Source organism: Archocentrus centrarchus, chromosome 13 (assembly GCF_007364275.1).
Source record: "Archocentrus centrarchus isolate MPI-CPG fArcCen1 chromosome 13, fArcCen1, whole genome shotgun sequence".
Lineage (NCBI taxonomy): Eukaryota > Metazoa > Chordata > Actinopteri > Cichliformes > Cichlidae > Archocentrus > Archocentrus centrarchus.
Genome location: NC_044358.1, coordinates 35,856,416 through 35,869,045, shown reverse-complemented (window position 1 = coordinate 35,869,045; position 12,630 = coordinate 35,856,416). Strand labels below are relative to the sequence as shown.

Here is a 12,630-nt window from a genome sequence, read left to right as displayed (position 1 = left end):
GCTTTTCCCTGTTCCAGCCCTCACAGAGCCAGGTCTGGTCCAGGCTCAGAGGAGGTGAGCTAGCTGAAGCGGTGTTTCTGATTGTCAAAGCAGACACTGTCTCACCTCCACCACAGACAGACTCTTTATTCACTGACGCCTGAAATTAGATGGTGCACATTTAGGGGAATCGAAATGTTGATGGTGGAATTGGCGCTGCGGTGCTCACTGCTAGTCACTGAAGCTAAGGCAGCATGAAGAGAAGCACACTTTGGACTTTCTGTTATTCAGATTGAAATGGCTCGTTTTAGTGCTCACACAAAATTTTCTTAATTCCACCCAATTTCTGCAATATGTTTCTGCACGCGCCCGTCGTGCAGCCAGTCATGCATAAGGCAACGTTTTGTCTGTGACACAACTGCGGCTCTTCCAGAATTAATTCACCACTGCCAAAACCAGCATATGCTCTTGTCATATATAGTGATTCAGCTCATGTCCAAGCTGTTGTCTTTGTCAGAGATGAGGGATCTGTTCACTAAGGTCATGTATGCTTCAGCTAACTGTAAAGAAAAGTGACACTGAGGAGTGGAGCTTGTGCAGTTTGCCTCTTACTTATGGTTAGTAAAGCAGCAGAACAGGACTCCTCAATGTACTTTTTCATCTCTTTCTGTTTTGGTCAACACCTCTTTCTCCATCTCCCTCCTGTTTCTGAGCAGCTCCCCGTTTCCTCCTCTCTTTACCCCCCTCTCGCTCTCGTTTCAGTGCTGCAGCCCACCCTGCTCCAAGCTTTAATGGTACACGCCATTAGAAAGCCCGTCTCTGGAAGGGAGGAGGGGGGAGGGTGGTCTCAGCCTCAGCTAAGAGGCTACTTTAGTCTCTCAACATAAGCACATTCACAGATGCCTCTGCACGGGCAGAGTCTTCTCACCCGTCACGACTGCTTCTGTTTAAATCAACGAGGCGCGGACAGAGAGAAACACAGAGGGGCAGAGAGATAAAAAGCGAGGTAGTGAGGACAAGGGTGGGAGGGAGAGCAAGAGAAAGAAGAGGTGAAGAGCCACAGAGCAAAAAAGAAATACATCGCTGTCACTCTGACGTCTCCCCTCATGCTCCCGTTTCAGCGCGTGTGAGTGCAAGAAGAGGAGAAGGGGGAAAGGGGGGAGGAAAATAAATCCTGGGAGCTTGAATCGTCTCTTTGCTTTATATTTCCTTCTTTTTGTTTTCTTTTTAAAAAAAAATTTTTTTTTTTTGATCTCCATCATCCAAGGCATGACGGCGGGTTTCAGCTGGCACTGCAGAATAAAAGAAAGGGATGCTTTGAATGCTGCTTCTCTTCTGACAAGGGACAAGGAAGAGGAGAAAGGGGGACAATAAACAGGATTTCTAGTATGACTGGGAGTCCTTATGCCGTATGCACTGGAATAGCACTGTTACACTGAAGTCTCTGAATGAGGTAAAAAAAAAAAAATAATGTTGATTATCGTCCTGTTTTCTGTGTGCCTGATTGGCTGTCATGGTCAGATATACATCAGAGAGGCAGTTGAAAGCATGCACATAGAAGCTTGACAGAGATAAACCCATTTCCATGCTGATCAGGTCTGGAACAGCAGTAGGGAGATTGCCATCTTTGTCCCTGGGTCGCCGTGAACAGCGGCACGCTGGAAGTGAGAGGGAAAATCTATGCATGTTCCATGCCGCAGAGAGGCAGTGTGAGCAGGCACTAGAAGAAGAGTCTCGGTCGCCCCGATGAAAAGAATTGCTGATAATCCTCATAATGGGCATTTGAGTGCTGAGAGAGCAGAAGGGCAAGGAGAGATTTTCCCTTAACTGTCCGGCAGAGCTGCTGCCACACAAGGTCGGACTGGAATTTAGAGTCAGCTGGCAAATGGGAAAATAAATTCACTTCTTCTTCACAAAAATATGAATTTCATAACCCATTAAAAGAGTTAATGAAAAATATATACCCTGCATGAAGGCTCAAAAGGAAGAGCTGGCAATGGAACAAGATGCTGTTTTCAAAAGGAGAGTCTGAACACTTTCACTTGTTACCCTAGGGAGCTATACACTACCTTCCACACAGAAAATAACAACTTGTCCACACCACTGAACAAAAAAAAAAGGGCATTGGCTTGAGAAAAGGGAAACTTGAGTTAACTGGGATGTATGTTCTTTTTTGTGACACCCAGCCAGGAAATCCCAGCTCTTTGAGAAAAGATGTAGTGGTTGCTCTCATGGCCAGCAAAGGAGCTCAAGAAACCCAGCTCCTGAAACCTTAAACATGTGCCTGCTTTCTGCTCATGGATGAGAGAATAATTGCACATTTATGCTGTTATGATGTAATGTGGGTTTATGTGATGATTCAGATTTGGGCGTGTGTGTTACAAAGGAGCAGGGAACAGTGCTCCATCACAGTGAAGGTGCAAAGAGAGTGTAAATTTGGAGCGTGCATTGGCGATATCAATATTGCAGGGTTCAGTGCATAATTATAGGTCTTTTGCAGGTTAGCTGGCAGTTCTTACTAATAGAAGTTGAAAATCTTGCACCATGTGGTTACAGGGCTGCAGCCCTGAGTCCTTAGTCATATATCAAGACACATCAACTTGACTGTCCCTGGAAGTTCTGGCTGGTACAGTCACGGCACGCTGACACCCATCATGACATCATTCATATTGGGCAAATATGTTTTCTCTCAGGCTCATATTTTCTTAAATGAGTGACAGTGTCAAAGAAATAAACCATCCAAAAGAAGATGTTACAGCTTACTGCATGTCTCTTTTTGTGGAGTAATTAACAGTAGCAAAATACAATTTTTATCAATTTTATCCAGTTTAAGTAGTGTATCTATGTGTATTTGCTGCATTAAATGAACCTAAATATATGGTCACACAAAGGCCAGTGTGTCTATTAGTCACAGCTGTATTAGCCGCAATACAGTTACAACATACAACAGCGCAAATTCCCACGTACACAAGTATCTAGTTGTGTTTCTCTCCTTTCATAAATAACCTTAATCTGTTCCACTGTCTGCATGCATGACTGCAGGAGCACCTGGTGCCCCTTTTCCCATCCTGTACAATACAGTGGGCTAATGCTCGAATGCAGTGAATCTGTGCGTATGTGCTCCCAGCTGTTTCTCACACCGGTGTTGGTATGCTTATATAGCACATAACTCGCTGACCAAGTCTCAGCGCAGTCTGGCAATGTCAGCAAATGGCATCCATATCTCATTTATGGAAGAGGACGGCTTGTCATTTCAGTCTGTGTTCAAGGTTGCCCTCTCTTTGGCAACACAATGCACAAAGTGCTGAGAGGCCAGAAATAAACACAAATACAGCCACCTTTCTGCCACCGTAGCTCATGGTTTACAGAATAGAATAGAATAGAATAGAATAGAATAGAATAGAATAGAATAGAATAGAATAGATCTGTTGGCACTGGTGCAGAACCCATATGGCAAATTTGTATGACTTTATTTGTTTCCTTATAATTTGTTGTTAATTTATTTTTTTTTACCATGATTACTTATAAATAAAATTCATTTTTGGTCTGCCATGTTATTGAACCAAAATTTTATTTATTTTTTTATGATTTACCAGATTATCGATTCTTCTTTATAGCAGTGATAGAGCAGTTACCCAGTTTGAAACCCCTTGTCTGACTGTCTTCCAGAAGGTTGACAAACCTTCTACATAGAGCACTAATTAGTAATGGTAAGCACTCAGATGCCTTTATTATTATATTAACAGTGTGTACGTACAAGTCTGTGTGTAAATGGTGTGTACGGACATTTCCACACACATTTTAGTAATTTTTTTGTATTTGTTTTTTAATTCATTATGTCAGCACTATTATGACATTTTTAGTGGCACTGCTTTAATGTAAAGCAGCACCAAATTTTTAGCAAGCTACAATATAATTAACACATAATATACTATAGCACTATTGGTATCCATGATCTTAAAGAGGTGCAGGTGCTGAATGTCCGTGTGGAGTACACATGTTCATCAGCGGCAGCTCAGCAGCATTTCACACCTCATTGCGCGGTGTAATAATATGTATGAGGCCTGACAAGATGGAGGGATTAGACTTTGAACAAATGTTTTGAGAGCTATTGAGACAAGGCTGCGGAGGTTCAGAAGCAGAGAGCACCACGTGGGTGTATGTGAAGCAAGTCTACCTACACTGAGAGCTTACAGATAAAGGTTTTTGAGCTGGGCAACTTTCATTTATGTTTGATGTCTGTTCAGTGTGTGCTGTAGGTTTCTCTTTGAAGGTAACCAAGCTTCTCAGCAGATTCACTCATGGAGCTGGCCAGCCTTGGGCAACAGAGGGGGCAAAGCAGTACATGACAGTACATTGCCTTTATCGCAAACAATAGATGGTGTATATTGTTTAGCAAAGCCTTTCCCGTATAAGTATGTGTTTAGATAGAGCAGTTCATGCACTCACTCTATTCCAGACAAACCTTCATCATTGCAAAAATTAAACAATGAAAAAATGTGACGTTTTGCCAGAAAGTTTCCTCGGTGTAGTTTGCAAATATCACACACTAACGTGCAAATGTAACACAAAAATACCTGTCTGTATTTGCACTCACATACCTTGAAAAATTCTACCATCTCCAAAGAACTACTATTACACCAGCGAGCAATAGTTATTACTTATGAATGGCGATGCAGAAACTGACTTACTCCCTATTCTTCTGCAGAATGCCACCACCTTGTAAAGTGATGGTTAATTTCTTTCACCACTTCTGTGCCCCCCCCCCCCCCCCCCCCCTTGCATTAATACCCATTATCCAGTTTAACATAACACCATTTTGCAACAAAAGGTGAAGAGTGTTTATTTTGAAAAAGCATGTTCAGTTTAATTGTTATCTTCCACCTCTGTCTCCAAATTATTGTGCAAGGCTTATATGTTTTGAATCAGTGGCAAAGATGAATGCAAGATAGATGAGATTTAAATATAATGCAAGGTTCACTGTGATATAAATATTTGTTTCTTAGCAATATTATATATATATATATATATATATATATATATATATATATATATATATATATATATATTAGGGGTGGGACTCGATTAAAAAAATTAATCGAATTAATTACAAGCTTTGTAATTAATTAATCGAAATTAATCGCATTTTAATCGCATTTCAATATTTGACATGAGAATATTAATTTAAGTTTGGTTGAAAACTTCAAAATGTTGTTTATTTTCCCACCAGTCTACTACACAGACCAACGAAGGGTGGAAGTACTCCTGTGATAAGCAAACACCTGAAATTAAAGTTAAGCATCATAACTGGATAGTTTTATTAAACATTAATGTCTCACTTGTTATAGTTGGAAATTAATCATTCTCTCAGCTGTATTCCTTGATGTTGAAATGTGTTATGCTTGTTTTAACAGCTTATTTTGAATTAAAGACTTAAAATTAAACCACAAAAAGGAGAAAAAGTTTGTTCTCCATTTAATCAGCTGCTTTTCCACAGCTGTGCTTCACACTCACGATGCTAGGTGACACGAGCAGAGGTGAGGGCAGGTGACGCTGATATGAAGGCTAGCCGCTCACTTCCAGCCTTTGTGGTTTTCGTGGGCTCTGAAGGACGTGGGCCGGGTCCTTCGCAGGATGCGGCCGCTGAATTTTTGACATTGTGCGTCGATATAATCTGTATGCCTGGAACTCCTGAGAAATGTTCCGCGGTGCAAAGTGCGATTAAAATGCGTTAAAATTTTTAATTCGTTAATTTCCCTGTAATTAATTAATCGAAATTAACGCGTTAAAGTCCCACCCCTAATATATATATATATATTTCAAAATAAACACTCTCTTCACTGTTTGGAACTGAAAACAAAGCTGAAATTTAAATTGTATGAAAATAAATGATGGCATGGTTTGATTATGGCCCATGGCAGTCCCAAAGGTGGGGGGTGGGGTTAAAAGTACTGGGCACATGCCCTTTGTAATGAACAGCTTAGAAGCAAAGTAAAAGCAAAATGACAACTAAAAACAATCTGTTGGGCCTTGCAGCAGTGTTGTTGTACCTCAGTGGATTACACTCCACGGGGCACTTAAAATCTGTCTGGCCGCCCATTAAGACAGCCACTATCCTGGCTCATTAATGTCCTGCAGAGGAATTAGAATAAACTGTGCTCTACAGACTTGTGCTGGCAGAGGCTCTCTGCCTTCTCTCCAGCAGCTTTTCTCCCTCCAGGGACAGCAGTTGTTTGCCCGCGGTACACCAGAGTAGCTTGGAGTGACCAGCAACACCAAATAATTAGATGCTCCACTCCTCCAAATGGCTGGAGCTGTTGAATTCATCCTGACTTGTTACAGCTATTTCAGGGAGGATGCCAAATATAATCACTGTGTAGGATACTACCACTCACTTCAATGGGAAATTGGGTTTGAAAAGCGAGGATTATAAGAAGAGGTTGGGATGCTATCTTGGAAGTAGCTCATAATCAAGTGCATTAAAGTCAAAGGAAAGGAGTGCCTGAAGTGGGTCTAGATTAGTCTGCATTACATTTTTTTTGTCCAGACTGGGCTGTTTTTCAGCAGGGGCTTTTATTATTCCTCTGATTCTTCCTAATACATATGTTTAAATGTCCTGAAAGATTATTCCTGCATAGCTGGTGTACTGTATAGTAATCTCAAAGTCACAGCTTAGTCTTGGTTTTAAATTATCATCATGAAAAAAAAAAAAAAAAGGAGTTGGATCTTGCAATTCATTGGGTGGGAAGTCAAAAAGCAGGCCATCCTGTCAAATATTACACTATCCCTCAAGGCAAGCCAGGAGACCCTTGGCTCTGGCTGTTCTCTTTGTTGTTCCTGGCTTACAAATGCACTCAGTCACAAGATACCTAGTTCACTAAATCAATGTCATATGAAAGCAAATCTGTTTTGTTTTTTAAACCAACAAAAACAATCATTGTGCCAGTTCAATAAAGCTACATATTACTGGGAAGGAAATTTATTGAAATTAAAAAAAAAAGTGACATTTTAGCTGCTTCTGCTAATGTTTTTGTTTTGCATATGCTAAACAAGTTGGTTTGAGAGTTAATCAAATGAGCAGCAGGGATTTTCTGCTTAGGCTTGTAATGCTGTTTACTGGTTTAATCAGTAATGCTGCACGATTCAAATAAGTTTACCCTTTTTCTTAATTATTTTGTTCTTGTATAATCTCATTATGTGTATTTGCGGTTAACCATAGTCCCCGGGGGCAGTACTGCTGTTTCTGAAAAAAAGAAAAAAAAAAGAAGAAGAGACAGTATTAGAGACAGCTGGCAGCATGATATCAGTTGTGTTCACATTCATCAGGCATGCTGTAGATTAGGAGCAGAGATGCTACCAGAGGCATATAGTATGTGCAGTTGCATACTGTATGCACAGGCACACAAAGCCACACACATTCTACAATATCTGCAGGCACAAACAATGGATCTTTCCCTCCCCCATTGTCAAACCATGTTCTGCCAAAGAGTGACCAAGAATAGGGCGGAAAACGCATTTTACTTTCTCTTTTCTTCTCTGTGTCACCAATCTTAATATACTTTCTTTGAGTGTTGCAATTACATACCATAAGCGAGCAGGGAGAGCCTCTTTGTGTCCTTCACGGCGAAATGAGCTTAACCTGTAATCAGCGTGGTGGAGATAGCACTGCTCGTGTGGAGCATGGAGCCAGCTGTGAGGCTATACAGTAGTATAGCGCCCTGCCTAACAGTAGGTGTCTGAGATCAGGGGGCCGAGTTGATCATTTCACATGATGACAGGGGTCTTCCCTTATCATGACCATGTCCACACAATGATAATGAGACCTGACAGTGCTGGTGAACACTGTGGGCGAGATCTGTGTTAGTTAAAACAGAGTATTTCCAAGGGTCTGTGCAGGCATTACACACCAAACATGTTGTTTTAATAATTTACATGTCTGCCAACTGAAAGATCAGCACTGATGTGTTTTTAAAATAAGGAGTCTATTAGTAACAATAGCAATATCAAAATGGCATTAGAAATGACTGCTTTGGCACTGAGTCTTCTGTAGCTTTTTTTTTTTTCCCCTCTTTGTCTGCCAGATAAAAATCCCTGCTCCTTCTTGTGGTTGCAGATGTTTATACTTAGACCTTAAGCAACAGCAACAACGATGGCGAGCACACAGCACAATAAAATATTCCCGGGGACAAATGAGCTCTCTCAATTACCCTCTCGAGAAAATTCTAGAGGCTTTGACGTAAATCCCTCAGCTTTAACTACAATAAGCATCCGCCCACCTCTCCAGGGAGAAAGGATCACCTTTTGAACAAGCTGAGAGATTATTGCAGCGAACACATGGACAGATGTATGAACCTCAGCCAGTTGCAGACACCAAATGCAATATTTGAAAAACAATCTGTGAAGTTTAAAAAAACAAAAAAACAGCAGCACCACAGCAAACAACTTAACATTAAATAGATAATCCATCCTATTCCTCAGAAGCAGTAAGAATAAAGAATGTGCTTCATATAATCAATATTGGTATTTATAGAAACACGTCTCTTCAGCATAAAACTCCTAATTGACTTCTAATTGACATAATGGATGTGCAGTAATAGAAGTAAAGCTGACAGCTGAGACATGGCATAGATTAATTTGTTTTTGCTTAACCCTGATTAATTGTTCACCTCAAAGCAGGCTTACACGTCAAACGAAGACTCATCCTTCTAAGCTGATTAGAACGTATTTTGACCTCTTCCATGTTACACCATTAAACACGTATTTTGACGGACTTTTCCTCCAGCTGACCTTTGCTTTGTGATGCACAAAAGTTTGCTGCAGTTTGGTGAGAACAAGTTTGCAACTTTGGTCACCCTCATGTTTGTTGTAGGTGGATTCTATACTGAATCTGTGTTGGCAACTGTTGCTGGATTTGTGATCTTTGAAGGTGTTCAGTTATCCAGAATAACCTGATATTTCACCTTTGTTGCCAGCTAAACTAAGATTAGCTGTACAGAGCTGCATCTTGCACTTTACCATTTTCATGTTGCACTGTGTAAATGTTGAGATGCTGTGCGCTCGACAAAAACCAAATTGCTCATTGCTAAGCAGGTCCTTGATGTGCTTTGGGAATCCATTGTCTCATTTCTATTGATCTTCGTTCATAAACGTGAACAATCAGGACGTTTGACAGACATCAGTTGTGTCTCTGGTCTTGGTGGGAATGTTCGGATGGCTAGTTGACATTTTATAACACTGGCTTATTTGCCTTGATTGCTTAATAAGTTGCACCACTTACTTTTACAGCTTTTTTTTTTGCGCCCCCAACACAACTTTTTTGAGACATGTTACTGCCATCAAATTTAAAATGGCCTCATTTCTTTTTCTTCAAACACTGGGTTTTCTCAGTTTAGACCTTTGATATGTTTCCATGTGGCACTGTGAGTAAAATGTGGGCTCATGAGATCTGCAAATACCCTTCAATCTATTTTCATTTACATTTTACAGCCATCCCAGCTTTTCTGGGAATGGGATTGTACACAAACAAACACACTCGGCACTCACTAAGTAAAAAATGATTCAATTAAAACCCGTGAGCCATGCTGCCGTGGTCTGGTGAATAATGTGGTCTTGGACAGGGATCTCAGGAGAGATCATTTTTGTTTTAAACTACCACCCCTGTAAAGTTTCGTGACAAGTCGTGACAATTGTGTTGCAGATTCTGTTCACAGTAAGGCGGCCATGTTAACACCTGTCAAAGCAGAACTACAGTTCCTGCCACAGCAGGTGGAGGTGGTCTCCAGCACCACATTTTGCAGTGACACACATGCGGGCATATACTGCCATAATATACCCTAATTTCTTCTTTCATAAAGTAGAAAGGTTACAGTTTTTTTGTTTTTTTTTTGGACTAATAAGGACATTTAAAGATAAATAAGCCTGTTTACAAATGAAATGAATGAAACAGATGAGACTTACAAGATCAAAACAATGGCAGCTTCACTATTTTCATTCATAATAAACTGCCTGAGTGACCATTTGAGGGTGTGCATGAGATTCTGTCTCTGCGTCTCAGTTCAGAGTGCAACCTGCAATTGTGGACGTCTGCAAAAACCAGCTGAGTGCAAAAGAAGAAGAAATGTCAGGGAGTTACTGCTTCTATATTTTAAATGATTTTCTAGATCGGAGACCAATCTGATTCACTAATCTATCCCATGAAAACACTATTTAAAAGCATGACTTTCTTTCTTTTCTTTTTTTTTCTTCTTTCTAATCCACCAGTGCTGAATGTGGTGAACTCATTTTCTGCCATGGTGAAATCATCCTCATCACACAGTATGAAATAGGATTGGCACAGTGAGGCCTGTCTCGTTTTCCTATTCGGAGTTACTCGAGGTAATGTAGGCAGCAGTTGTGACTGTTTTGACTGAGTGAGATGGATAAACACTCATTTGCAACGGGGAATTACTCTAGATTACCTATTAATAAATATTTTTCCTCATGTGGTAGATTTACATATTAAGACCAGCAATACCAACACATGGACCAAATGTGATAAAATATATTCTGTTCAATTTCAAGTTTGTCACGATGGACCTTTAGAGTCACTAATATAAAATATACCCACTTTGAGGCGTGCTGGTAACATAAGTGAGAGGAAGAATGATTTCATGTTCAAACAGAGCACTTCCTAATGCGTAATAAGGAGTGAGAAATGAGAGGCCTTAGCTTGCCTGTTGTTATTGTTCTCATTGACGTGACTGCGTGGCATTTCATGTGCAGTGGGTGCCAATTACAGCCCACTTGCAATCAATGCAAAGTGTCCCTGCTGCTGCCAATATATGATTAAAATGTGGGTTTGAACCAATTTAGTAAGTTTACTTGTGTATGAAATATCGTCTGTATAGTTTGTTTTTGGCATCTGAAGATGAGAGGTCTGTTTGAGGTGATGTTTTGTGCAACTAATTGTCACAATAGAGTTAAAGTCAAAAGTTTTAAAGGACAAGGTGACCCGTTGGAGCGTCCGCCACGCTCATTTATCACCTTCTCTGCTCTGGGCTTTAATTTTTAGCTTAATAAGAGCAGGGAGCAGCAAGTCTGACCAGCATTAATTTGCTAAGCTTCTCAGCTATAAGAATTAATTACCGTGAACAAACTGTGAAATACAGATACAAAATAAAGAGCTTAAACTGTTCATGCTTGTAATCATTTCCATAATCATTTCATAAGTGCTGTGTTTCTCTGCCAAAGAAGACTGGCAGTTTATGAAAAGCGTGGACTTTAATGACAGCAGGCTTTTAAGGTCTATATTTCACAACATGGAGAACGCTGACAGATGCCCAGTCTAATTTCTCTGTACTTAATGCTAACCAGCATGTAGTTTTTATTTGCAGTCCTAAGGGCTGCTTTGTGATGCCCCTTAGGCTACAGCTACTGAGCTTGTCCGTACCATCTGACTGCAGATATGATGGCTATAAATATTATCATTTAAAGCATATCCAGAAATTAGTAGAGCAGAAACTGAGCAATGACTTGTGCATTCATGGTGCAGAATTTGCACTTTATTTCAGGATGGGCATTCATGCAACTTCATAGCATGGCCTTGATGTTCCTTTTACTATAAGGCCAATATTTAAAAGGCACAATCTGTAATACAACTGTGGGAACTACTTATTTTATATTTTCATACTGCTTCTGGATGATCCCTGAAATGAGCTGGGCTTTGGGACATTATAATCACAGAGAATATGAAAATAAATGGAGTGAAAGGATAGCTGGAATTCATGTCATATATACACTATATTGCCAAATTCTGTCAGGTTGAGGCCAGGACTCTGTGCAGGCCAGTCAAGTTCTTCCACACCAAACTCGCTCATCAATGTCTTTATGGACCTTTCTTTGTCCACTGGTGTGCAGTCATGCTGGAACAGGGAGAGGCCATAACCAAACTGTTCCCACAAAATTGGGAGCATGAAATTGTCCAAAATGTCTTGGTATCCTGAAACTTTAAGAGTTCCTTTCACTGAAGCTAAGGGGCCGAGCCCAGCTTCTGAAAAACAGCCCCGCACCACAATCCCCTCCACCAAACTTTACATTTGGCACAATGCAGTCAGACAACTTTTGGCAACTGCCAAACCCAGACTCGTCTATCAGATTGACAGACATAGAAACTTGATTCATCACTCCGAAGAACGCATCTCCACAGCTTGAGAGTCCAGTGGTGGTGTGCTTTACACCACTGCATTCAATGCTTTGCATTGTGATTGGTGATTGTAAGGCTTTGATGCAGCTGCTTGGCCATGGAATCCCATTCCATGAAGCTCTCTATGCACTGTTCTTGAGCTCATCTGAAGGCCGCATGAAGTTTGGAGGTCTGTAGTGATATACTCTGCAGAAAGTTGCCGACCTCTGTTTACTATGCACCTCAGCATAGCAAACCTGAGTTGCTGATATTACCAATCGCTTCCACTTTGTCATAATAGCACTAACGGTTGACTGTGGAATATTTAGTATTGAGGAAATTTCCCGACTCGACTTGTTGCACAGGTAGCATCCTATCACAGTACCACACTGGAATTCACTGAGCTCCTGAGAGTGACCCATTCTTTCACAAATGTTTGTAGGAGCAGTCTGCATGTCCAGGTGCTTGATTTTATACACCTGTGGCCGTGG

General features: G+C 40.7%; 1 protein-coding gene across 4 annotated transcripts in view; it reads left to right on the top strand.

The window, feature by feature from the left end:
* Nucleotides 1–896: 896 nt before the first annotated feature.
* Nucleotides 897–12,630, top strand: part of b3gat1a (beta-1,3-glucuronyltransferase 1 (glucuronosyltransferase P) a) — an 89,863-nt gene continuing 78,129 nt past the window's right edge. For 3 of the 4 annotated variants that reach the window (XM_030744983.1, XM_030744985.1, XM_030744984.1), the window contains exon 1: nt 897–1,432. The gene's annotated coding sequence lies outside the window, so the exon portion shown is untranslated. The remainder of the gene's footprint in view (nt 1,433–12,630) is intronic. The other variant, XM_030744986.1, reaches the window with a different exon arrangement.